Source organism: Aquarana catesbeiana, linkage group LG06 (assembly GCF_042186555.1).
Source record: "Aquarana catesbeiana isolate 2022-GZ linkage group LG06, ASM4218655v1, whole genome shotgun sequence".
NCBI lineage: Eukaryota > Metazoa > Chordata > Amphibia > Anura > Ranidae > Aquarana > Aquarana catesbeiana.
In genome coordinates this window covers 81,736,327-81,762,472 of record NC_133329.1, presented here as the reverse complement: position 1 = coordinate 81,762,472, position 26,146 = coordinate 81,736,327, and positions in this window count along the sequence as shown.

The window sequence follows — 26,146 nt, the reverse complement described above, 5'->3', positions numbered from 1 at the left end:
ATACTCCTTGCATTGGTGATCAGTGGGAAGAATTCTCCTTATATCGCTGGTCATTGGGAAGAATGCTCCTTACATCGGTGGTCAGTGGGAAGAATGCTCCTTACATTGGAGGTCAGTGGGAAGAATGCTCCTTACATTGGTGGTCATTGGGAAGAATGTTCCTTACATTGGTGGTCAATGGGAAAAATGTGCCTTACATTGGGGGTCATTGGTAAGAATGCTGCTTACATTGGTGGTCATTGAGAAGAATGCTTCTTATATTGCAGGTCAGTGGGAAGAATGCTCCTTACACTGGTGATCAGTGGGAAGAATGCTCCTTATATTGGTGATCAGTGAAAAGAATGCTCCTTACATTGGTGGTGAGTGCAAAGAATGCTCCTTACATCAGTGGTCAGTGCGAAAAATGTTCCTTACATTGATGGTCGGTGGGAAGAATGTTCCTTACATTGGTGGTCAATGGTAAAAATGTGCCTTACATTGGGGGTCATTGGTAAGAATGCTGCTTACATTGGTGGTCATTGAGAAGAATGCTTCTTATATTGCAGGTCAGTTAGAAGAATGCTCCTTATATTGGTGGTCAGTGAAAAGAATGCTCCTTACATCAGTGGTCAGTGCAAAAAATGTTCCTTACATTGATGGTTGGTGGGAGGAATGCTCCTTACATTACTGGTCAGTGAGAAGAATGCTCCTTACATTGGTGGTCAGTGAGAAGAATGCTATTTACATTGATGGTTGGTGGGAAGAATTGCCCCTTACATTGGTAGTCAGTGGGAAGAACTTCCAAGATAGCTTTAAAGATCATTGGTGGCAGCACTTACATGTAATAAGCATACAATGCTCATTCCTCAAGGACCTCCATGCAACCTCTGGAATACCCATATTTGGGACAGATTAAAATAAACAGCTGTTTTTACAACTGTAGAGACCACCACTAAACTAGAGACAGAAAATGTCTCTGGGACGATAAAGAACCATTTGCTCCCCTTCAGGTGCTGTTATGGAAAATATGGTCCTAAATGTAGAAAATAGTTTTACTTTTTGATTCCAAGCCACTGTTATCAAGTAACAAGCAATGGGAAACAGCTTTAATAAAAGTTATGCCCAGGCATTACCCTAATTTACACCAAAACCCCCTCTCCCCCCTGTATGGCAGCTGCTTGAAGTTTCTAACTCAGGCATACCCCCAGAACTACATCTCCTAAAATCCCTTTCTCTACACACAGTGTGTGGGCAAGCACTTGGAAGTTAAGACAGCAGATTTGTTGTACTGTCAAATCAAGAAATCAATGTACGAATGGGGAGAGGGACAGATAGAGGTAGAGGTAGGCATAGCTGTGTATCCCAGCAGACAGGGCTGACAATGCAGCAAAGGCACTGTGTTGTTAGCCCAAATAAGGACTTAGAAGCTCACTAGATACGGTATTTGAAAGATTGACAACGGAGGGTCATTTGTATTAGACAATCACTTGTAGGTGATGTTTGGGGAAGTAGTTGACCTGAGACTTACCTTTTAATGTCCATATAGGGTATGCAAGTAGATCACCTGAGCTTTACTTGGTAATTACCATGGGGTAAAGGTAAAATTAACAGACTGTTCAGCCAGAATACTGTTCTAGAAATATGCCGTGGATTTATTGTGTCTCATAAAAAAGACCTTTCTCACTGTGCAGTTGGATCAGAAGTTGTATTTAATTCCTGAATGATGACCTATATAGCAAGGGCCAGAAGTGTAGCCACTTCCTCTCCTCTACATGAGAAAATACATTATATTACTATTATTATTCAGGATTTATATAGCGCCAACAGTTTAAGCAATGCTTTACAATGTAGGGGGGGGGGGAACAGCAGAATTACAGTACAGTTCAATACAGAAAGGATAGGCGGGTCCTGCTCATAGAGCTTACATTCTAAAGGGAGGGGGTGGTGGTACAAAAGGTAATAGATGCGGGAAATGATTTGATGGGGGGGGCTCGGGGACAGTTTTTAGGTGGGTGTGGGATAGGCTTCCTTGAATAAGTAAGTTTTCAGGGATCTCCTAAAGGTGGACAAGTTAGGGGCCCATCGATTATGCCGGGGCAGGGAGTTCCAGAGGATGGGAGGGGCTCTAGAGAAGTCCTGAAGGCGAGCATAGGAGATGATATCAAGGGAGCTAGAGAGCAGGAAGTCCTGGGAGGAGCAGAGGGCACGATTTGGGCGATATCTGCAGATGAGGTTGGTGATGTAGATGGGGGCGATGTTGTGAATGGCCTTGTATGTTGTGGTTAGCATTTTGAATTTTATACAGTGGGGTAGGGGAAGCCAGTGAAGGGATTGGCAGAGAGGGGCAGCAGTCACGGATCGGTTAGTGAGGTGTATTAGTCTAGCAGCAGCATTCATAATAGACTGAAGGGGGATAGCCTGCGTAAGGGTAGGTCATTAAGGAGAGAGTTGCAGTAGTCAAGGCGGGAAATAATCAAGGAGTGAATAAGTTGCCTTGTGGTGTCATTAGTCAGGAAGGGTCGAATTCTGGAGATGTTGCGGAGGTTAAGGCGGCAGGATTTAGCCAGTGATTGGATATGGGGGCTGAAGGAGAGGTCAGAGTCAAGGATTACACCCAGCACCCTGGCATGTGTGGAGGGACCAATGGTTGTGCAGTTGATCTTAATGGTAAAGTCATGGGAGGGGACAGGGAAGGAGGAAATATAACAAGTTCAGTTTTAGAAAGACTGAGTTTGAGAAAGTGGTGTGACATCCATACCGATATGTCATTCAGTAAGTTTGAGATTCGTGAGGAGATCGAGGGGGTGAGTTGAAAAGTGGAGAGATAGATCTGGGTGTCATTGGCGTAGAGGTGGTATTGGAAGCCATGGGAGGTTATCAACTGGCCCAGAGAAGAGGTATAGAGTGAGAAAAGGAGACGAGGAGCGGAGGAGATGGAGTTGTAAGTGACACTGAAAGTGCGCTGAAATAGGTAGGAGGAGAACCAGGATAAAGCAGAATCACAGAGGCCAAGGGAGTGTAGTTTGCTGAGGAGGAGCAGGTGGTCAACTGTGTCGAAGGCAGCAGAGAGGTTTAAGAGTAGGAGTAATGGCCATTGGTTTTAGCAGTTTGTAGGTCATTGGTGAGTTTGAGTAGGGCAGCGTCAGTGGAATGTTGTGGACGGAAGCCGGACTGTAGGGGGTTGAGAAGGTTGTTGTCCGTGAGGCAGCGACTCATTCGGTCATGGACAAGGCGTTCGATGAGCTTGGAGGCAAATGGGAGCAGGGAGATGGGTCTTAAGTTATTCAAACAGGTGGGGTCTAGTGAGAGTTTTTTAAGTATGGGGGTAACCAGTGCATGTTTGAGCGGGGAAGGAAAGGTGCCAGAGGAGAGGGAGAGGTTGAAGTTGTGAGTTAGGGAGTTTAGTACAGAGTGGAAAGGTGGTTGCAGTAATTGTGAGGGGACAGGGGATAGGTGGTGAGGTGGGCCATGGAGAGGAGTTTATCAACTTCATCGGTGGTAACTGTATACATAAAACACTATAACACTATACATAAAATGTTTGTGTAGTACCTTAGGATTTAAGCACATCGGGCTTAAACAGGCATTTTAAATGCCTAGTGTAATTTCTCAGAAATGTATTGCAGCAATGGAGCTGCAAGTGCCGCCGCATACTGCCTGGCATTCAAGGGAATAGCTAGTCTTGTAAATGCTGATGCTACTTCGCTTACCTGAGCATGCATGTATGATGTATTTTACAAACTCATAACTTTTGGTGAAAAGCACCATGAAATTAGTCAGGGGGATGAAAGGGACATGTGCCCCAGGTGCAGTGTTATACTGTAGGGGGGTAGGGTGGCCAGTAGAGTTGCTAAGGCCTCATGCACACAAGATGCTGTTAAACGCGCGTTCAGAGGCAGTTGGACACTTTTTTCAACTGCCTCTGAACCCATTCAATGTTATCCTATGTGTCCATGTACACGGTCTCGTTTTTTGGCGTTTTTAGGCAGTTGCGTTTAACCTCGTTTTTCCAGAAGCAAAAAAATGGGTTCAGACGCAAAAGTTTTCCACGTTTCAGACGCCAAACACAGCTAAACGCGGCTAAACGCCGGTACCGCGTTTAGCCGAGTTTGCGTTTATAAGTGTTTTTAAAGGAACATTTTACGACCCGACTTTGGGGCCCCATATCTCCAAATTTGGGGTTCCTAGCATCAAGTGGCCTCCGAGATACCCCAAAGTCGGGTCACAAAATGTCATTCTCTGCTGGATATGTGGTAAAGGGAAGGGTTTTTGAGGGGAGGATTTATGCAGGGAGGGGGAGTTTGGGATAGCTAAAATAAGAAGATTTGTGCTAGGAGGGGTTTGGGGGATTTATGTTGGGAGCGGAGAGGTTGGGGGGGGGGGGATAAGAGGTTTTTGCAGTTTGCCACCTTTGCCCTGGTCATACTCTCTCTCTGAAGCCCTAATGCCAATAATACAATACATTAACCCATACATACTATTGTTCCTCCAGTCTTCAGGCCAGGCCGATGACCTCATGGGTCCTTCTTCCACAGTGGCAGTGGTGGGTGGTCCTCCCTCCTGGACTTAATGATGCTTAAGTAATGACAGCTGGCAGTAATGTGAGGCAAGGTGGCATCTTCAGGGGCCATGTCCTCCTCGTCATGGCACAAGATTTTTGAGGGTGTCTGCGGGAATTTGTGCCCATTCAGCCCAAAAAAATGTGTGAGTTAATTTTCTGATGTTGGATGAGAAGACCTGATTCACAATCACTATTGCAATTCATCCCAAAGGTGTTCAGTAGGGTTAAGGTCAGGGTCCTGTGTAGGCCATTCAAATTCCTCCAAACCAAACTGTGTGGGCAAAGGTTTGTGGACACCTGATTATCAGACCTCCATATGTTCACAATTAGCATCCCAGTTCATCCCAAAGCTGTTCAGTGGGTTGAGGTCAGGGCTCTGTGCAGGATACTCAAGTTCTTCCACACCAAACTCATAAAACCATGGGGTTGCTTTACTAAAACCAGAGAGTGCAAAATCTGGTGCAGCTGTTTATGGTATCCAATCAGCTTCTAACTTTAGCTTGTTCAATTAAGCTTTGACAAAAAAAAAAAAAAAAACATGGAAGCTGATTGGTTTCTATGCAGAGCTGCACCAGATTTTGCATGCTCCAGTTTTAGTAAATCAATGTCCATGTCTTTATGGAGCTGTCTTTGTACACAGAGGTACTCTACAGTTATGCTGGAACAGAAAAGGGCCTTCACCAAACTGTTACCAAAAGGTTGAAGGCGCCCATTTGTCTAAATGTGCTGTAGCATTACCAGTACCCTTCAGGGGTACACCTGAACTAAATAAATTGGAAGGATGCCCTGACCATCACATCTATGGTGACCTTTGGACACCTGACCACCATACCTACTGTATATGCCCTTTGGTCGTATAGATATGATGGTCAGATCTCCTTAAATTTTTTGGCCAAGTAGTATACATTATATTGTCAAAAGTATTGGGACACCTGCCTTTACATACTTGTGAACTTTACTGGTATCCTAGTATTAGTCCGTAGGGTTCAATATTGAGTTGGCCCACCCTTTGCAGCTATAATGACTGCGCACCAGTGCACAAAGCAAGGTCCATAAAGACATGGATGAGTGAGCTTGGGGTGGAGGAACTTGACTGGCCTGCACAGAGTCCTGACCTCAACCAGATAGAACACCTTTGGGATGAATTAGAGTGTAGACTGCGAGCCAGGCCTTTTCATCCAAATCAATGCCTGACCTCACTAATGCGCTTCTGGAAGAATGGTCAAACATTCCCATAGACACACTCCTAAACCTTGTGGACAGCCTTCCCAGAAGAGTTGAAGCTGTTATAGCTGCAAAGGGTGGGCCAACTCAATATTGAACCCTACGGACTAAGACTGGGATGCCATTAACGTTCATGTGTGTGTAAAGGCAGAATACTTTTGATAATGTTGTGTATATAATATAGCTGTAGTTCTACATTAGTTGTACAGAAAACAGGAAGAGTTAATGCTGGCTGAAAAAGGCACAAGGTATGATACTGGGTACAGAGCCAGGGACATTTTGATGAATTGTTGCTTCCGTATTTGCTGCCATTGCTGCTTACAATATGGGTTATGTAAGAGTAGTATGTACAGTAAGGATTAAACACAATATTGCATTTTCCCCTGTGCTTACCGCAGGCAAGAAACCACTGTATTTTCTGTAAGTCCTATACATTTGCCTTTTAATAACAGCTCTAGTCTTACAAATGATAGTATATAGTCTGATTATCTAAATCTAAGAACAAAAATGTAACACACTGTAGCTTATCAGTCTGTAAATGTGGTGGCTGCTTTGGTTTTCTCTTTTTTTTTTTTTTTTTAGGCAAATGCATACAGACAACCAGGGACGTTGCTAGATCTACAAAAGGTCTGGGACTAGAGCCCATAGCAGCATAGTAAAGAAAGTTATACGCTTGGGCGGGCATACACATGTATATACGTGTGTGTGTGTGTGTGTGTGTATATATCCCCTGAGAGCCCTCCCCCCTTACATCAGGGTCCCCAGAGAGCCCCCCTTACATCAGAGTCCCCAGAGAGCCTCCCCCTTGCATCAGGGTCCCCAGAGAGCCCCCCCCCCACTTAAATCAGGGTCCCCAGAGAACCTCCCCTCCCCTTGGGGACCCCTGCAGAGACTCAGGGCTATGGGCCCCAGATTCAGGGCTATAGCCCCAAAAGCCAACCCCTAGTGACGCCACTGCAGACAACGGTTGATCCTGCCATAAATGCAGCGTCCTATTACTTTTTGTGCACTGAACTGAAATCTCAGAGAATGTTGTCAGCATTTCCAGCTCTCTTCTGTGAGCTACAGGACATCTCCCCTTGTGTAATGGAGTCAAGGAGAGGGTGAGGTGTTTGCAGCCTAGGGTGACAACGCTGCTCTCCCATAGATACAATGCAGTGAGTGAGCGTAGTCACACAAAGACAGGAAGTGTGTTACTGGCAGGATCACCAGATTCAAAAAAAAGAGGAGAAAACTCCAAAAAGGAAACAAATGCAGCCACCACATCTAAGGGCTGTTTTTTGTTTTTGGGTTTGCATATGCTTTAAGCATTTGAATCTGCAACATTGTATAAGAAAGCCTCATTATTGTTTTTGAAAACTTCATGTGAAAATATATACTATACTGTATGTCTGGTGGAAATCCAATACAGCTCACCATCCAAATAACACCATTCCTACAGTAAAGCAGGGAGGTGGTAATATCCTGTTATGGGGGGGGTAATATCCTGTTATGGGGGTGGTAATATCCTGTTATGGAGGGTGGTATTATCCTGGTATGGGGGGTGGTAATATCCTGTTATGGGGGGTGGTAATATCCTGTTATGGGGGGTGGTAATATCCTGTTATGGAGGGTGGTATTATCCTGGTATGGGGGGTGGTAATATCCTGTTATGGGGGGTGGTAATATCCTGTTATGGGGGTGGTAATATCCTGTTATGGGGGTGGTAATATCCTGTTATGGAGGGTGGTATTATCCTGGTATGGGGGGTGGTAATATCCTGTTATGGGGGTGGTATTATCCTGGTATGGGGTGTTTCTCTGCAGCAGGGACTGGAGCACTTGTCAGGATAGAAGGGAAAATGGATGGGGCAAAATACCATCAAATTCTTGAGGAAAATCTGCTGTCCTCTGCCAGAAAGTTGTCAATGAGAAGGTTTCCCTTCCAACATGACAATGATCCAAAGTACACAGCAAAAATGAGCACACAGTGGTTGAAGGAGAGAAAGGTGAATGTCCTTGCATGGCCTAGTCAGAGCCCAGACTTAAAGTGGAGGGCCACCCTGAAAAAAAAAATTGCACCAAAAATCCTAAAAAATAATAAAAAAAAACATTTAAAAAAAAAAAACATTTAAACTTACCTGAACCCTTGTTGCTAGGCAGTCTTCCTAATCTGCCTCTTCCTATTCCGCGGCGTATCCTGTTCCTCGGTGAGCGGCCCCGTTGCATTCTGGGAACTGTGTGTGTTCCCAGAAAACCACGGGGCCATTCCCAGAGCGCCGCTCGCGCAGTAGGGAACTGGCAGTGAAGCCTGGAAGGCTCCAGTGCCTGTTTCGCTTACTTAGGATGGCGGTGGTGGGACCCGAGAGCCGAGGGACGGGTTGGCCTTGGGGCGGCCGACATCGCGGGCACCCAGGACAGGTAAGTCTACTTATTTAAAGTCAGCAGCTACAGTGTTTGTAGCTGCTGATTTTAAAAAGAAATTTTCGCTGGCCGGAATCCCGCTTTAAATCCCATTGAAAATCTGTGGAATGACATAAAGACTGCAGTCCACAAACGTTCACCATCAAATTCAACTGAACTTGAGAAGTTCTGCAAAGAAGAGTGGGGTAAATATTGTAAAGTCTAGATGTGTAACGTTAGTAGAGACAAATCACAACAGACTAAAGGCTGGAATCAAAGCAAAAGGTGGTTCAACAAAATACTGACATAAGGGGGGGGGGGGGGGGTGATCCTTTTTCCAACTCAGTGATTCTGTTTTTGATTTTTTTTTTCTGACATGTTGGTGTTATATCTTTCACTTGGATGTTATAAGTTGCACTAGTATATACAGCTGGATAAAACACAAACTGTGTCTGTCTTCAGGCTGCAAAGCAACAAAATGTGATCATTTTAAAGGGGGGTAATTCTTTTCTATACCCATTGTACATTGTAAAGTGTTACTGTTCCTCTAACTGCCAGAGACGTGTAGAATTGTGAATTTTTAGTTCACTGGAAAGAACTTCATCCTAGCTAAAAGCAGAAGTTACAAGCTGTGTTTGCAAAGGGAGTATAGCTATTTTGGTTATACGTACTTCTCCCGGGGATCACAGGAGTGCGGTTCATTCTGGACTCCTGTGACCGGGCCAGGCTCAGAAAAAGATCCAAATTCCTCCTCCTTCTATGACGTGGGGTGGGCGGGTGCACATGCGCGTGACGTCACCCAGTGCCGGCGCTATGTACATCTGCGACTAAAATGAGAACATGTTTTAGCGCCAATTGCCGAGCAGCATAGCCGCCCAGGTGATGGCGCCTTCCTCTCATTCCACACGCTAGCGTGACATTGGGAGGGTCCTGTGACTGCACACATTTAAGCATCACTCCCAGGTGGCCCAGCTACTTTGGTTCTCCCTTCCTTTGGACCTTATGCACCACTTTTGGATCATGGCTCCCTTGTTTCAATACAAGGTATCACTTGGGTCCAGGGGCGGACTGACCATTGAGCCACTCGGGCACCGCCCGAGGGCCCTGGGCCACTAGGGGGCCCCATCAGGGTTGCCAGCCTCAGTAAAACCAGGGATAGTATGTATAAATCTGTGTTTTTTTTACATCTATCTGTGTATACTGTGTGTACATGTATGTGTATACTGTGTGATTGTATACTGTGTGTGTATACTGTGTGGCCCCATAATCTCTGATTGCCTGGGGGCCCCATAATCTCCTATTGCCCGGGGGCCACATGAGTTATCAGTCCGCCCCTGCTTGGGTCTATTGATTCCATCATCGGTTTTTCTTGTTATTTAGTCCATCCTGTTTATTTATTTCTCTTGGTGGTAGATTACTTCATTCAATTACTTTACTATCCCATACACATCATCTCGGCTCACTTGGGTTTAGGTTCATTAACGTCACCATTAGTACACCTGTACTCACTCCGCTCCACCAATAAATATTGGGCTACAGCGCATAGTATGGACTTATAGCCTAGGTTCACTCTAGGCAATGGCACTGTTCCAATCGGTGCGACTCCGATTTTGTGGCGTCGCACCGGTTTGCAAAAGTAGTTCCTGCACTGCTTTTGCCGATTTCAGGTGTGACTTCAATAGACATCTGTGTATGAAGACACACAGATGTCTATCAAGTAGCACCTGAAATCGCGTTGACCTTGCTACTTTGAAATCGCGCTACTGAACCAGGGCATACACATTCAAATATTTTTCACAGAAGTCCTCTAGAGACGGTTTTGGCACTACCCCTGGTCACTTTTTGGAGATCACATTCCCACGGGTATTCGTCCATTTTGGATGTTGCTTTGGTTGGTTTACTGTCATGGACCATACTGCCACAGCTCCCGAAAATAATGCCCCCGGTGGGCTCCCAGCTCTCAGTACCACATCTTCAACACGCAGCTGATTTGTAAGTAATAGGGGGGTCCCCTCATTCCATCCCCTTTCCCTTTTAGATAAATGCCAGATCATAAGGGAATTCCTGTATTTTATTGCAGATATACACCGTGCGCCTGCTCCTGAACAAGTGGAGTAAATCCATGAAACACGTCCATTTTTTTGGATGCCGTGTTGCATTAATCATGTGTTTTATCCTATATATGAATTTTTCACAATAATGTAATTTTTACACAAATTATCACCGATGTGGATTAGAGAGTTTGTAGGTTACATATTTACAAAACTATCCACAACTGTACTGTGCTGTGATGTAATATTTGTATCTATATGAATTTTCAATGGGATAACAACCATTATTATTATGTATTACTGCATTGTACCCTGACACACATAGCTCCCAATTGTCCCTGATTTCAAGGGACTGTTCCTGCTTTCGAGCAATGTCCCTCTGTCCCTCTTTCCTCCTCATTTGTCCCTCATTTTTTTCTGATCCATATAGTTGTATATAAAATGCACTTTTTATCTTTCAAAAACTGTTTCCCAGTGCTAAACCTTTCATCCATGTTATAAATTGCTGCATTTGTAAATTTTAAAATCCAATATAAAGGAGTGGTAAAAAAAAAGTCCCTTGTGGATTTATTTAACCTTTTTTTGGTTAATTCCTCTTTAAGTGGGTGTGGCGGGGGGCGTGTCCTATGCCTACATACATTTTCTAGTAGGTGTCCCTCATCCCCATCTCAAAATGTTGGGAGGTATGAACACATATAGATATATACAGTGCCTTGAAAAAGTATTCACACCCCTTTGAAATTTTCCACATTTTGTCATGTTACAACCAAAAATGTAAATGTATTTTATTGGGATTTTATGTGATAGACCAACACAAAGTGGCACATAATTGTGAAGTGGAAGGAACATAATAATTTTCTTTCAAATTTTTTTACAAATAAATATTTGAAAAGTGTGGCGTGAATTTGTATTCAGCGCCCTTTACTCTGATACCCCTAACTAAAATCTAGTGGAACCAATCACCTTCAGAAGTCACCTAATTAGTAAATAGAGTCTAACTGTGTGTAATTTAATCTCAGTATAAATACAGCTGTTCTGTGAAGCCCTCAGAGATTTGTTAGAGAACCTTAGTGAACGAACAGCATCATTAAGGCCAAAGAACACACCAGACAGGTCAGGGATAAAGTTCTGGAGAAGTATAAAGCGGGGTTAGGTTATAAAAAATATCCCAAGCTTCGAACATCTCATGGAGCGCTGTTCAATCCATCATCCGAAAAAGGAAAGAGTATGACACAACTGCAAACCTACCAAGACATGGCCGTCCACCTAAACTGACAGGCCGGGCAAGGAGACCATTAATCAGAGAAGCAGCCAAGAGGCTCATGGTAACTCTGGAGGAGCTGCAGAGATCCACAGCTCAGGTGGGAGAATCTGTCCACAGGACAACTATTAGTGGTGCACTTCACAAATCTGGCCTTTATGGAAGAGTGGCAAGAAGAAAGCCATTGGTGAAAGAAAGCCATAAGAAGTCCCGTTTGCAGTTTGCGAGAAGCCATGTGGGGGACACAGTAAACATGTGGAAGAAGGTGCTCTGGTCAGATGATACCAATATTGAACTTTTTGGCCTAAAAACAAAAACTCTATGTGTGGCGGAAAACTAACACTGCACATCACCCTGAACACACCATCCCCACCGTGAAACATGGTGGTGGCAGCATCATGTTGTGGGGGTGCTTTTCTTCAGCAGGGTCAGGGAAGTTGGTCAGGGTTGATGGAAAGATGGATGCAGCCAAATACAGGGCAGTCTTAGAAGAAAACCTGTTAGAGTCTGCAGAGGACTTGAGACTGGGGCGGAGGTTCACCTTCCAGCAGGACAACGACCCTAAACATACAGCCAGAGCTACCATGGAATGGTTTAGATCAAAGCATATTCATGTGTTAGAATGGCCCAGTTAAAGTCCAGAGCTAAATACAATTGAGAATCTGTGGCAAGACTTAAAAATTGCTGTTCACAGACGCTCTCCATCCAATCTGACAGAGCCAGGGGCGGATCCAGGGGGGGGGGCAACGGGGCAATTGCCCCCTCCGAAAAAAATGCAGGTGAGTGTCACTGTCACTGTGAGAGAGCCGCCGGGCGGCTCTGTGAGTAAAAGAGCCGCCAGGCGGCTCCGTGAGAGAGAGAGCCGCTGGGCGGCTCTGTGAGAGAGAGAGCCGCTGGGCGGCTCTGTGAGTAAAAGAGTCGCCGGGCGGCTCCGTGAGAGAGAGAGCCGCCGGGCGGCTCCGTGAGAGAGAGAGCCGCCGGGCGGCTCCGTGAGAGAGAGAGCCGCTGGGCGGCTCCGTGAGTAAAAGAGCCGCCGGGCGGCTCCGTGAGAGAGAGAGCCGCTGGGCGGCTCCGTGAGAGAGAGAGCCGCTGGGCGGCTCCGTGAGTAAAAGAGCCGCTGGGCGGCTCTGTGAGTAAAAGAGCCGCTGAGCGGCTCCGTGAGTAAAAGAGCCGCCGGGCGGCTCCGTGAGAGAGAGAGCCGCTGGGCGGCTCTGTGAGTAAAAGAGCCGCCGGGCGGCTCCATAGGTGACAGAGCCACCGCTGACGTGTTTGTGAGCGGCTGCTGGCCAATCAGGGAGCAGGCGGGCGGGGGAGCAGAGAGATGACATCATCTCTCACCGCCCGCCCTGCATCCCTGCAGTTCCCCCCCCACCATGCAGGCAGCTGCGGCAGCAGAGAGATTACATCATCTCTCTGCTGCCTGTCTCTGGGACACAAGAGACCACCTTAGCAGGTGGCAAGTGACAATCTGCATCTGGTGACAGGCGACATGGCACGTGACAATCTGCAACATGTGGCAGGCGACGTGGCAAGTGACATACAAGTGACAATCCGCAAACGTGGCAGGCGACGTGGCAAGTGACAATCCGCATCTGGTGACAAGCGACGTGGCAAGTGACAATCCGCAACATGTGGCAGGCGACGTGGCAAGTGACAATCTGCATCTGGTGACAGGCGACGTGGCAAGTGACAATCCGCAACATGTGGCAGGCGACGTGGCAAGTGACAATCTGCATCTGGTGACAGGCGACGTGGCAAGTGACAATCCGCAACATGTGGCAGGTGACGTGGCAAGTGACAATCTGCATCTGGTGACAGGTGACGTGGCAAGTGACAATCCGCAACATGTGGCAGGCGACGTGGCAAGTGACAATCTGCATCTGGTGACAGGTGACGTGGCAAGTGACAATCCGCAACATGTGGCAGGCGACGTGGCAAGTGACAATATGCATCTGGTGACAGGTGACGTGGCAAGTTACACACTCGGGGCTCCCACTGATTCTGCATTATGGTGAGTTAAACTATTTAATTTTTTATAACAATGTAATAATAGTAATAATGCGCTTCAATCATCCTGACACCATAACAACCATGGTGCCGTGATGATTGAAGCGCCAACACCAGCCATTTACCCGATAGATGTACCCCAAAAAAATATATTTTCTGGCAGTGCCCCTCCCGAGACTAGACTCTGGATCCGCCCCTGGACAGAGCTTGAGCTAATTTACAAAGAATGGGCAAAAATGTCACTCTCTAGATGTGCAAAGCTGGTAGAGACATCCCCAAAAAGACTTACAGCTGTAATTGCAGCGAAAGGTGGTTCTACAAAGTATTGACTCAGGGAGGCTGAATACAAATGCACGCCACACTTTTCACATACCGTATTTATCGGCGTATAACACGCACCCCAAGTTTAGGAGAGAATTTTAAGGAAAAAAACTTTTAGGAGGGAAGTTTAAGGAAAAGAAACTTACATTAAAATGCCCATCAATGCAGCCTCATCAGTGTTCATCTGCAGCCTTGTTAGTGTCATTGCAGCCTTTTCAGTGTCAGTGCAGGCTTGGCCCGGTGTCCATTGCAGCCTTGTCAGTGCAGCTTTGCCCCAGTGCAGTCTTGTTAGTGCAGCTTTGCCCCAGTGGTCAGTGCAGCCTTGCCCCCAGTGTCCATGCCTACTACCGCCGCCACCGCCGCTGACATACACATAGCTGCATGTAGTTGTAGTTTTAAATATGGCGCCGCGGAGTTCGGAGGGACTCGGCGCCGGCGGAACTGAACGAACGCCGCCGAGATACACATAGTTGAGTGTACTCGGCTCTTTCCGGCGCCGCTCACAGTCCCGCCCAGTCCCGCCCTATGATGGACATAACACAGGTCCAATGGCTGGACTGGGCGTGACTGTGAGCGGCGCCGGAAAGAGCCGAATACACTAGACTATGTGTATCTTGGCTCTGTGATTTCGGCGGCGCTTGTTCAGCTCCGCTGAGTCCCTCCGAACTCCGCGGCGCCATATTTAAAACTACTCGCTATGTGAATGTCAGCGGCGATCGCCGCCGATAGCTCACAATTAGCGGGGATCGGCGTATAACACGCACCCACTATTTTCCCCTGATTTTAAGGGGAAAAAAGTGCGTGTTATACGCCGATAAATACGGTATTTATTTGTTTAAAATGTTGAAAACCATTTATCATTTTCCTTCCACATCACAATTATGTGCCACTTTGTGTTGGTCTATCACATAAAATCCAAATAAAATACATTTACGTTTTTGGTTGCAATATGACAAAAGAAAATTTCAAGGGGTATGAATACTTTTTCAAGGCACTGTATGAATCAATAAATATGATAATATATATTGACTATTTTACTAAATTGCAGCCGCGTGCTTCATTCCAAGTCCCACTTCTTTTTCTTTTTTGATTCCCAACTATATGGTCGGGATCAACCCGGAAGCCTGGACTGGCACTTGGCTCAGCCTCTCAGCAATAGGCTGAGAGTTTGACCCTGTCCCTCCAGAGCCCAGTGAGCGCTGGAGGGGCAGAGCAAAGAGTCGGTGACTGACAGTCACCGGCTCTCTGCATCCTGAAAACTGAGAGATGAGTGATCAGCAGTGTTTGATCCCTCAGATCTCGGTCTTATTGCCGGCAAGGGACAGAGGCAGCATCAGATCGGATATTTTTTGTAAAACCCACACTTCTCTTTTTAAAATAAAAAGTAAAACTATATATATATATATATATATATATATATATATATATATATATATATACACACAGTATATGGGTGGGGGGTTTGAGTACCTTAAATGAGCACCAAATAAGTAGGGGTTAAAAAAGGGGGGGCGTAAAGAAACCCGCTTTAATCGCCCATCTGAATGAGCCCTTAGCCTTGGGTGCTAAAGAACATTGTCTTAGCAACAAGGTTCCCATGTTATAGTTATTGATAATAGGTTAAACTTTTCTGAGATTGATACTGTTATTGTATGACACAGTGGCGGCCAGTGGTAATTTTTTTGGGGGGGCAGCAAACAGTAACACCCCCCCTCGGTCGGCGGGAGGGTCTGGTGCACTTACCCCATCTATGCAGCACTTCACCGGCAGATTCCCTTGCTCGGCAGCGGCCGCGACAGCTTTCCCTTCCTCTGCTCTCCATGGGCATCGGCAGCTTCCGTTTCCTCCCTCCTCCTCGGCGGCCAATTGGGAGTCTTCTCTTTTCGGCCAATCAGAATACAGGTCTCAGACCTGCTTCTGATTGGCGGGATTGAGGATCAGTGTTACAACAGTGAATATTCATTCGCTATTGTAACACCTGGGTGGGCTCATGGCGCAATGCTTTGCGCTCCGAGCCCACCCTATTTTGAATCTTATTAGAACCTATAACTCTAATCAGGTGCTTAAAAAAAAAAACACCCCCACCACTGTAATTCAGGCGCTCAGTGTCCTGAAAGGGTCCGGACGCATGAATAGGGGGTGGCCGCAGAGGCCGTAGATAGATTCATTATATATATATAGGGGGTGGCGTGGATATAGGGGGTGGCGTGGATAGAGGGGGCGGCACCCGGGCACCCCTAATGGATGGGCCACCACTGGTGACATGACTTGCCTGAAAAGTTACTGAAAAGTCCACTTTAATTTAAAGCTGTTCTCCAAGAAGGCGGCCATTTAAACCCATCGCATTCGTGAAAGCCACCAAAATCCACCTTGATTTCACCTTTTCCATTGACAGTTTGACTAAATCTCCCAATTTTACACAATTCAAATACTTGGCAAATAGGTAAAGCTGGACACCAGGCACAAAATATACAGTATAAACCATTATATTCTTCAATAGACACAAGTAATATAAATTTACTTTCCATGAACCAAATCATTCACAAATTCAGATATTACCTTGTTAAAGTAGCACTGACATCATCACTGTACTGTACATAGCCTGTGCAGAGAGAAGAGCTGTGGGAGGGGCACAGGAGACTCCACCCACTACAAGCTGCCTGCAGGAAACTACAGGAGGGGGCAGAGACAAGACCAGTCACCCTACACAAGGAGAGAGAGCCTCAGTGAGCGGTCTTTATTACAGGAAGCTCCTGCACAGAGGAAAAGTGCCAGTGTTTCGTCAGATTAGGCGTCCCATAAGAATTGGTAACGGAAGTGACGTTCCGTCACCGCCATCTTTCTACACCCTGCACTCCTCCATAGTAAGGATACACTGAGAAGGGGGAAAGCGAACATCTGGGTTCACCCACCGGAGTTTTGCATTTTACATTTTTTTTTTAGCAGTAAGCTGAAGTTATATAGTGAAATACAGCACTTAGAACTTTGTCTGACTGGTTAGATGTTTAATTTTAAAAGCAGCGGCAAGCCTGCTGATCTCACAGGTTTACTAATCTGACAGAACACCGCTGTTTTTAAAATCCAACATCTAAACAGTCAGACAGAGTTCTTAGTGCGTTATTTTACTATATAAACTCAGTATACTGTTAAAAATAAGTGTAAAATGCAAAACTCCGGTGGGTGTAACAAGATGTCCGCTTTCCCCTTCTCAGTGTATCCTTACTATGGAAGAGTGCGGGGTGTAGCAAGATGGCGGCGACAAAACCTCACTTCCGTTACCAATTCTGATGGGTCGCCAAATCTGATGAAACGCCAGAGTTGATTTACGCTGGATTACTGCACAGATCTGGAAGAAATAAATGAAACACACCAAGATGCAATTAAAAATACACATGACTCCTGTATGTTCACATTATTGCGACCTGCATTCTGCATATAGGCAGCCCATTCATTTCAATGTGCTTCCCTACCTGCAGAAATGAGCGGGAAGTCCCTGACCCTTTTTCTTAAAAATTGCGCCGCACCAAGCTGCACAGTGCTGTGACACCATGTGGTTAGCATGTGCAAAAAAAGCATTGCATTTGCCGATGTGTGTGGGGGGGAATTAAGAGTTAATAGCAGCCCCGCGCATCCACTAAAGAGCAGCCCGTTTCTCTGTGGTTTCCGAAATGCGTTTTTGACCCGCATTTGAAGCTACAGCTATGGATAATATTCGTTTTTTGCTTGGAGTTCAGCTTTAATTAACTTCAGTCCATTATATAAAGATCTTAAGAATTTGTTGGCATCATATAAATGAAAAAATCTGTTTATACTGAATGCCATTGTATAACGTTGGTAAGCCCGTCCAAATTTAGGTGCACACCCTACTGCTTCATTTCATTGTTTGTTTACTGAAAATCTTTTGTACTCTTTGCGCCAGTGTTTCTGTACACCATGTGCTTATTAAAAGTTATGTGATTAGTGCTACAAAATCCTTAGTTTATTTCCTTTCCACTTTCCCAGACTGGAAGCCATACAATGAAGTGAGTGTATACATCTTTCCCATTTCCCTTCTGATTTCCTTATTCTAACCTACCTCTTCAGTCACCCGCACCGCCAAATGCTGCTCTGATCAAGAAGAAAAGATGAAGTCTGTGTCTGTTATAGGAGTGTTGATCTCCTGTGGGCCCCACTTGCTGCGATCATTGGCTCTTTCCACCGACCCCAAAGTCACTAGGGGTCTCTCTAGTGGGAATTGTTTCCAGGACCCCAGCTCTACAAGGCAAGCATGCTTACCACTATATCTGGTGTTTACAGAGGATGCCTATAGGCTAGGTCCGTTAGATGGGAACTCTGGGGTGCTAACCACAACCCTTTGTTTATAAACAAAGTTAAGTCATTGTGTGATTTTGTGGTTAAAAAGAGGTTGAGGTTAGCATTAGGGTTGTCGTTAGGATCAGTGTTAGGGTTAGCATTAGTGTTACGGTTATCATTAGGGTCATCATTAGTATTAGCATTACGATTATCAATTGGATCAGTGTTAGGGGAGATTATTAGTGTTAGCAATAGAATTAACATCAGGGCTAAAGCTAGCATTAGGATTAGGGTCAGTGTAATGATTAGCATTAGAATCAGTGTTACAATTAGCATTAGGGTCAGTGTTGTGATTAGCATTAGAATCAGTGTCATAATTAGCACTAGAGTCAGTGTTATAATTAGTATTATGGTCAGTGTTAGGGTTAGCATTAGGGTCAGTGTTAGGGTTAGCACTAGGGTCAGTTTTAGGGTTAGCACTAGGGTCAGTGTTAGGGTTAGCACTAGGGTCAGTGTTAGGGCTATCATTAGGGTCAGTGTTAGGATTAGCACTAGGGTCAGTGTTAGGGTTAGCACTAGGGTCAGTGTTAGGGTTAGCACTAGGGTCAGTGTTAGGGTTAGCACTAGGGTCAGTGTTAGGGCTATCATTAGGGTCAGTGTTAGGGCTATCATTAGGGTCAGTGTTAGGGTTAGCACTAGGGTCAGTGTTAGGGTTAGCACTAGGGTCAGTGTTAGGGTTAGCACTAGGGTCAGTGTTAGGGTTAGCACTAGGGTCAGTGTTAGGGCTATCATTAGGGTCAGTGTTAGGGCTATCATTAGGGTCAGTGTTAGGGTTAGCACTAGGGTCAGTGTTAGGGTTAGCACTAGGGTCAGTGTTAGGGTTAGCACTAGGGTCAGTGTTAGGGTTAGCATTAAGGTCAGTGTAAGGGCTATCATTAGGGTCAGTGTAAGGGCTATCATTAGGGTCAATGTAAGGGCTATCATTAGGGTCAGTGTAAGGGCTATCATTAGGGTCAGTGTAAGGGCTATCATTAGGGTCAATGTAAGGGCTATCATTAGGGTCAGTGTTAGGACTATCATTAGGGTCAGTGTAATGATTAGCATTAGCATCAGTGTTATAATTAGTATTACGGTCAGTGTTAGTGTTAGCTTTAGGGTCAGTGTTAGCATTAAGGTCAGTGTTAGGGCTATCATTAGGGTCAGTGTTAGGGTTGGTGCTAGGGTCAGTGTTAGGGTTAGCATTAGGGTTAGTGTAATGATTAGCTTTAGAATCAGTGTTATAATTAGTATTATGATCTGTGTAATGCCCTGTACACACGATAGGATTTTCCAATGGAAAATGTGTGATAGGACCTTGTTGTGTGGGCTCCATCACACATTTTCCATAGGAATTTCCGACACACAAAGTTTGAGAGCTTGCTATAAAATTTTCCGACAACAAAATCCGTTGTCGGAAATTCCGATCGTGTGTACACAAATCCGACGCACAAAGTGCCACGCATGCTCAGAATAAATTAAGAGACGAAAGCTATAGCCTACTGCCCCGTTTATAGTCCCGACGTACGTGTTTTACGTCACCGCGTTCAAAACTTTGTGTGACCGTGTATATGCAAGACAAGTTTGAGCCAACATCCCTCTGAAAAAATCCATGGATTTTGTTGTCGGAATGTCCGATCAATGTCCGACCGCGTGTACAGGGCATTAGAGTTAGCATTAGGGTCAGTGTTAGTGTTAGCATTACGGTCAGTGTTATGGTTAGTATTTGGGTCAGTGTTGGGGTTGGCATTACGGTCAGTGTTGGGGTTAGCATTAGGGTCAGTGTTATGGTTAGCATTAGAGTCAATGTTACGGTTAGCATTAGGGTCAGTGCTAGGGTTAGTGTTATGGTGAGCATTATGGATAGTATTTGGGTTAGTGTTATGGATAACATTAGGGTTAATGTTAGGGGTAGCATTATGGTCAGCATAATGCATAAAGGATTAGCATTAGAGCTAGGTTTAGGACTGTTTTAGTATTAGGGCTACAGCAACAGTTAGCATTAGGGTTAGCATTATTACAGATAGCATTCATGCTAGGATTAGAATTAGGGCTACATCTAACATTAGGGTTAGCATTAGGTCAGTGTTAATGTTAGGGTTATTACTAAGATTATCATTTAGATCAGTGTTATTATTAACAGTAGTGTTAGCATTAGGGTTGGTGTTAGGGGTAGCATTAGAGTCAGTGTTATAGTTAGCATTGGGTTGGTGTTGGGGGCAACATTATGGTAAGTGTTGGGGTTAGTGTCAGAGCTAGGGTTAGGCATGTTGTTAGGGTTAGCATTGAGGCTACAGTCCGAGTTAGCATTAGGGTCATTATTAGTCATTATTAGGGATAACATTAGAGCTAGAGTTAGCATTGGCATTAGCATTAGGGTCAGTGTTAATATTAGTATTAGCATTAAGATTATCAGTTGGATCAGTGTTAGGGGAGATTATTAGTATTAGCATTAGGATTAGGATCAGGGCGAAAGCTAGCATTAGGGTCAGTGTTAGGGTTAGTATTGGGTCAGTGTTAGGGTTAGCATTGGGGTCAATGTTAGCATTAGGGTTAGTGGTATTGTCAGCATTAGGGTCAGTGTTAGGGGAAATTATTAGTGTTAGCATTAGTATTAACATCAGGGCTAAAGCTAGCATTAGGGTTAGCATTAGAGTCTGTGTTAATGTTAGGATTAGCATTAAGATTATGATTCTGATCAGTGTTCAGGGTAGCATTAGGGTCAGTGTTAAGGTTAGCATTAGGGTTGGTGTTAGGGGTAGCATTAGAGCTAGGGTTAGGATTGTTGTTAGGGATAGTATTCTAGATAGTAAATCTAGAGCCAGAGTTAGCATTGAGGTTGATATTAGGGTCAATATTAAGGTTAGCTTTGGGGTTAGCATTAAGGCTAGAGCTAAAGTTAGCATTAGGGTCAATGGTAATGTTAGGGTTAGCATTTAGGTTATCATTTGGATTAGTGTTAGTGGTAACATTAGGGTTAGTGTTAGGGTAAGCATTAGGGTTTATGTTGATGGTAGCATTAGGGTCATTGTTGATGTTAGGGTTATCATTTAGGTTATCATTTTGGATTAGGGTTTGTGGTAGCATTAGGGTCAGTGTTAGGGTAAGCATTAGGGTTTATGTTATGGGTAGCATTAGGGTCAGTGGGTTAACATTAAAGCTAAGATTAGGGTCATTGCTAGAGATAGAGATAGAGTTACTATGGGGTGAATTGCTTCCCTAGGTAGAGAGAGGCTGTGCCACATCCAAATACATATATATATATATATATATATATATATATATATATATATATATATATATATATATATATATATATATATATATATATATATATATATATATATATATATATATATATATATATATATATATATATATATATATATAGAAAAAGGAAATTCCCCTAAATGGACTTTACCGGCACTTGCTAAAAAATATATATTTACGTAATAAGTATGTGTAGCAAAGTATAAGGAATAAATTATGTTTTTAAGCTATGTTATGTCTAATCAAAAAATCTTTTTATTCCTTATACTTTGCTACACATACTTATTACGTAAATATATATTTTTTAGCAAGTGCCGGTAAAGTCCATTTAGGGGAATTTCCTTTTTCTTTATATAGAGATAGAGTTAGGGCTAGAGATAGATTAGGGTTAGCGCTAGGGTCAGTGTTAACATTGGGTTTAAGGTTTTTTTAGTATCTAATGTTATGTTCTAAACTAATGAGGGAGCATTAGTTGACAAGAGCTTCTGAAATTCACATGAACCTCTTAAAGCCAATTGTATACAGTACTTAAAAAAACCTTCACACCAGCCTCCCCTATTGACTCCAACACAGTCCTATTGATTTGCAACATGCCTGCAATTACAGAGAACTGCTAAGTAATATCCAGAGCAGGTACTGCAGCAGATCACAGTGACCGCCAGGCGCACACAACCTGATGGTATAGACATTTACTGTTTCTCTTTTTACTATTTAAAGTTAAGCTTTCAGCAATAGAATCCAACCATTTCCTACATTTCAGACTCCATGTTTATGAATTGTGGTTATTTCCATTCACTGGGTCTGTGCCAATGTAATTTTAGACGCATCCTGCTGCTCGCTCTGTCCTCCCAACACAGATGAAATCTTTTTAGAAGAGATGTTTTTATCAAATTGATCCTTTGCTGATACAGAGCAGGATTGGCCTGGTACTAGATATGCTCCTGCGAGCGGATGTCTGCTGCTCGTCACCAGCCAATTAGCCGACCATGTTACGAGGAATCATTATTAATAAATGATATAACTTATTCAGTCCTTGGCTTTCATTAGCGTGTCCCTGTTTGCCCACTATAAAAAGGTGTAACTACCCAGAATGCCTAGCCAGCTTGGTTTAAAGAGACCCTGTTGCCAGCATCCCCGGCAGATTCAGAGCTCCCACTCAAATGACACTCGATACCAGGGATATGCAATTAGTGGACCTCCAGCTATTGCAAAACTACATGTTCCATCATGCTTCTGCCTCTGGGTCATGCTTGTGGCTGTCAGAGTCTTGCTATGCCTCATAGGACTTGTAGTTCTGCAACAGCTGGAGGTCCGCTAATTGCATATCCCTGCTCTATACTATAGTATTCCCCTTGGCTTCTTCCACAGCTGCTCTTAAAAGTTTATATAGAGAGGTGATGTGAGAGCTGGAGGAGTTGGGTCAGCACAGACAGTAATTAGACATTCTCAGAAGAAGATGACGTGCATGGAGGGAGCTGGCTTTGCTAGGGGATTGACCCTTTTGAAATAGTGAATTTTCTAGTTCAAAGGCACATTGTAAAACAATAAAACATACGTTATGGGAATGAAAACACTTAATGTAAGGCCCCATGCACACTGTGCGTTTAGCCCCATTTAATGAGATTCCGGCATTTACTGTAGGTGCTGGTGGAAGGCATAGGTGCACTGTCCAGCCCCACTGCTGGCAGCCGGTAAACTCTATGAAAGATGGTCCACTGGTCTGCATCCAGGAATTTGTCCATGAGTATATACTGCCCAAGACCAGGGGCGTATCTACCGTGAGGCAAACACTGCGAGGTTTCAGATTTTTTTTAGTCAGCTGTAGTCCCCTGTGGTGGTGGAGGAGTAGTGGGTGGAGATCGGGAACTGGAATGGGTACAGTACAGTCAGAGATCATAGCCGACCGACCAGTGTCCCTGCTCTTCAGTAGTGGTGGATCTCCGGTGTCTGCACAGGGATACTAAACCCTGTCCCCCCCCCGCACTGATAGACTGGGGTAGTGAACACTTTTAACCTGTGTACTCGTGGAGGAGGTGATTTCCGGGGCAGCTTTGGAGTGTGTGGAGCGGCCCATTTTCCTTCCAGACCTTGGCTGGCTGAAGGATTCCCTGCCCGACACTAATACGCTTCCGCCACCATATCGGGGAGACCCTGGCTTGCCCACCTACCCTGCAGCATTCCATACCTCCCAACTTTTTGAGATGGGAATGAGGGACACCTATCAAAAGTATGCAGGCATGGCACACACCCCCTTAAAGGAGAATTGTACAAAAAAACAAGAATGGTTAAACCCACAAGTGCTTTTTTAACCACTACTATTCCTTTATATTGGCTTTTGGAATTACAAATGCAGCAATTTAGAACTCAGTTGAAAGGTTTAGCACTGGAAAACACTTTTTGATAGATAAAAAGTGCAATTTTTATGCAAGTATATAGATCAGACCAAAATGAAGGACAAATGAGGAGAAAAGAGGGACAGAGGGACATTGCTCCAAATCTGAGACAGTCCGTCGAAATCAGTGATAGTTGGGAGCTATGGCATTCCCTCTATCTTTGTTTCTTTGTGCCCCACAGTGGCTCCTCCTGCTTCTGGCTGGACCCCCTGGACCTGGAGAGTGGGGGTGCAGCCAGCCTGAATTAGTGGGCTCTAAAAGCCGGCAGGATCAAGAGCATGGTGAGGCTGGCCACTGAGTAATGCCGAGTACACACGACCGGACTTTCCGTCAGAATAAACTCTGACGGTTTTTTCAACGGAGTTCCAACGGAGTTCCGCCGAAACGGACTTGCCTACACACGATCACTCCAAAGTCCGATCGTTTAGAACGCGATGACGTACAACGGGACTAGAAAAAGGAAGTTCAATAGCCAGTAGCCAAGAGCTGCCCCTGCGTCATTTTTGGTCCGTCAGAACAGCATACAGACGAGCGTTTTTTCCGATAAGGAACTGATTCCGTCGGAAAGATTTGAAACATGTTCTATTTCTAGGTCTGTCAGAATTTTCGAAAGAAAAAGTCTGATGAAGCCCACACACGGTCGGAATATCCGACGGATTGATTCCGTCGGAGCTTTTCTGCCGGAAAGTCCGGTCGTGTGTACGCGGCATTATTGCTTCTTCTGAAACATCACAAAATCATTAGTTTCACAACTAAATCAGTTTTGCCTAAATTATTCTGCTCCTTCCTAATTGAAAGATTGGATTGCTACATACTGAATATGTAAAGAATTAGGCTGAAGAAGATTTCCCCAGAGACAGTCCTACAGCTTTCAATGGATTTTAGGATGCACATTGTCAGGAGCTCACAGTGTGCCGTGAAACCAGAGTAAGCAATTTCAGTACAGAAGAGGAGCAACTGTGCAAGACTGAAGGGAATGTTGGAGAAAGTTATTTCTGAAACATTGCCTATGAACCTACATCATCAGGAATGAGAAGGAAACTATCCTGCCCTTGAGATAAAAGACCAAAATGTTCTTCATCTCTTCTTGTTTTTATTATTCTGCTTTCGCTCCCAGCTGGCAGAAAACAAACAAGAGTTAATGGCGTTGGTGTCGCAGGCGAAGCCGCGTCGATACCAGCGGGTCACCGTTCCGTACAGCTCCTCCGCTGGGAGCCCCAGAAGCTTTCATTCTGAATGACAGATCTCTTCAAATCTCTGAACTTCACACAGCGCTCCTCCATTTGTGTCACCTAATGAATGGTTTGACCCATGCTGGAGACTAATTAACCGGATTAATGACCTCCCAACGCCAGGAAAAAAATGGAAGGAGGGGGGGGGGTGACAATCCGTTCGGCAGGTGATTTGTCACTTTTCGTGTCTCCGCCTGTGTCATAACTTCCAAATAAATGCACGCTGGGCTCTCTTCACCTCTTCACACCGGGGACCGCGATAAAAAATAACACGCCACGGGAACTGTATGTGCAGAGGAGGAAAGAAAAACAGCACTTTATGTACAGTTCTCGTGGAAGCATGCCAGCGCACACCCGAGGGGTATAGGACCACCCACCCTGCGCAATTTATAATATTAGATCTAGATTTATTTTTGCACAGGATTATTTATGGGAACACGGTTTTAACCGCTCAAACTTCCTCTGAGATGAACGCCTTAAGGCAGCCATTTTTTTTGCTGGCCTGGGTTTGTGGAAAGGCCTTCTGCATACCTCCCAACATTTTGAGATGGGAATGAGGGACACCTACCAACAAACGTATGTAGGCATAGGACACGCCCCCTGTCACACCCCATTAAAGGAGAATTAACCAAAAAAGTGGTTAATTAAATCCACAAGGACTTTTTTCACCACTACTATTCCTTTATATTGGCTTTCAAAATGTACAAATGCGGCAATTTAGAAACTGGGTGAAAGGTTTAGCAATGGCAAACACTTTTTGAAAGATTAAAAAGTGCATTTTATATACAACTATATGGATCAGACCAAAATGAGGGACAAATGAGGGGGAAAGAGGGACAAAGGGATAATGCTCCAAATGAGGGACAGTCCCTCCAAATCAGGGACAGTTGCAAGCTATGCCTTCTGTCTTGGAGGAAGGGATAGGCCACCTAAGAGGAATATTTAGACTTTGGGGGGCCCGTGGCACTTTAAGCGGGGGGGGGGGGGGGCCCTTATACACAAAGTTGGTTTACATTCTCAATGACAGTCACACATTTTTAAAATGAATGACACAACATCATTCTGAGGTCGCATATGCCCACACATGCAGTCTTAGCGCTCTGTGTGTGGTTTGCTTAAGTGCTATCCACTTCCAGA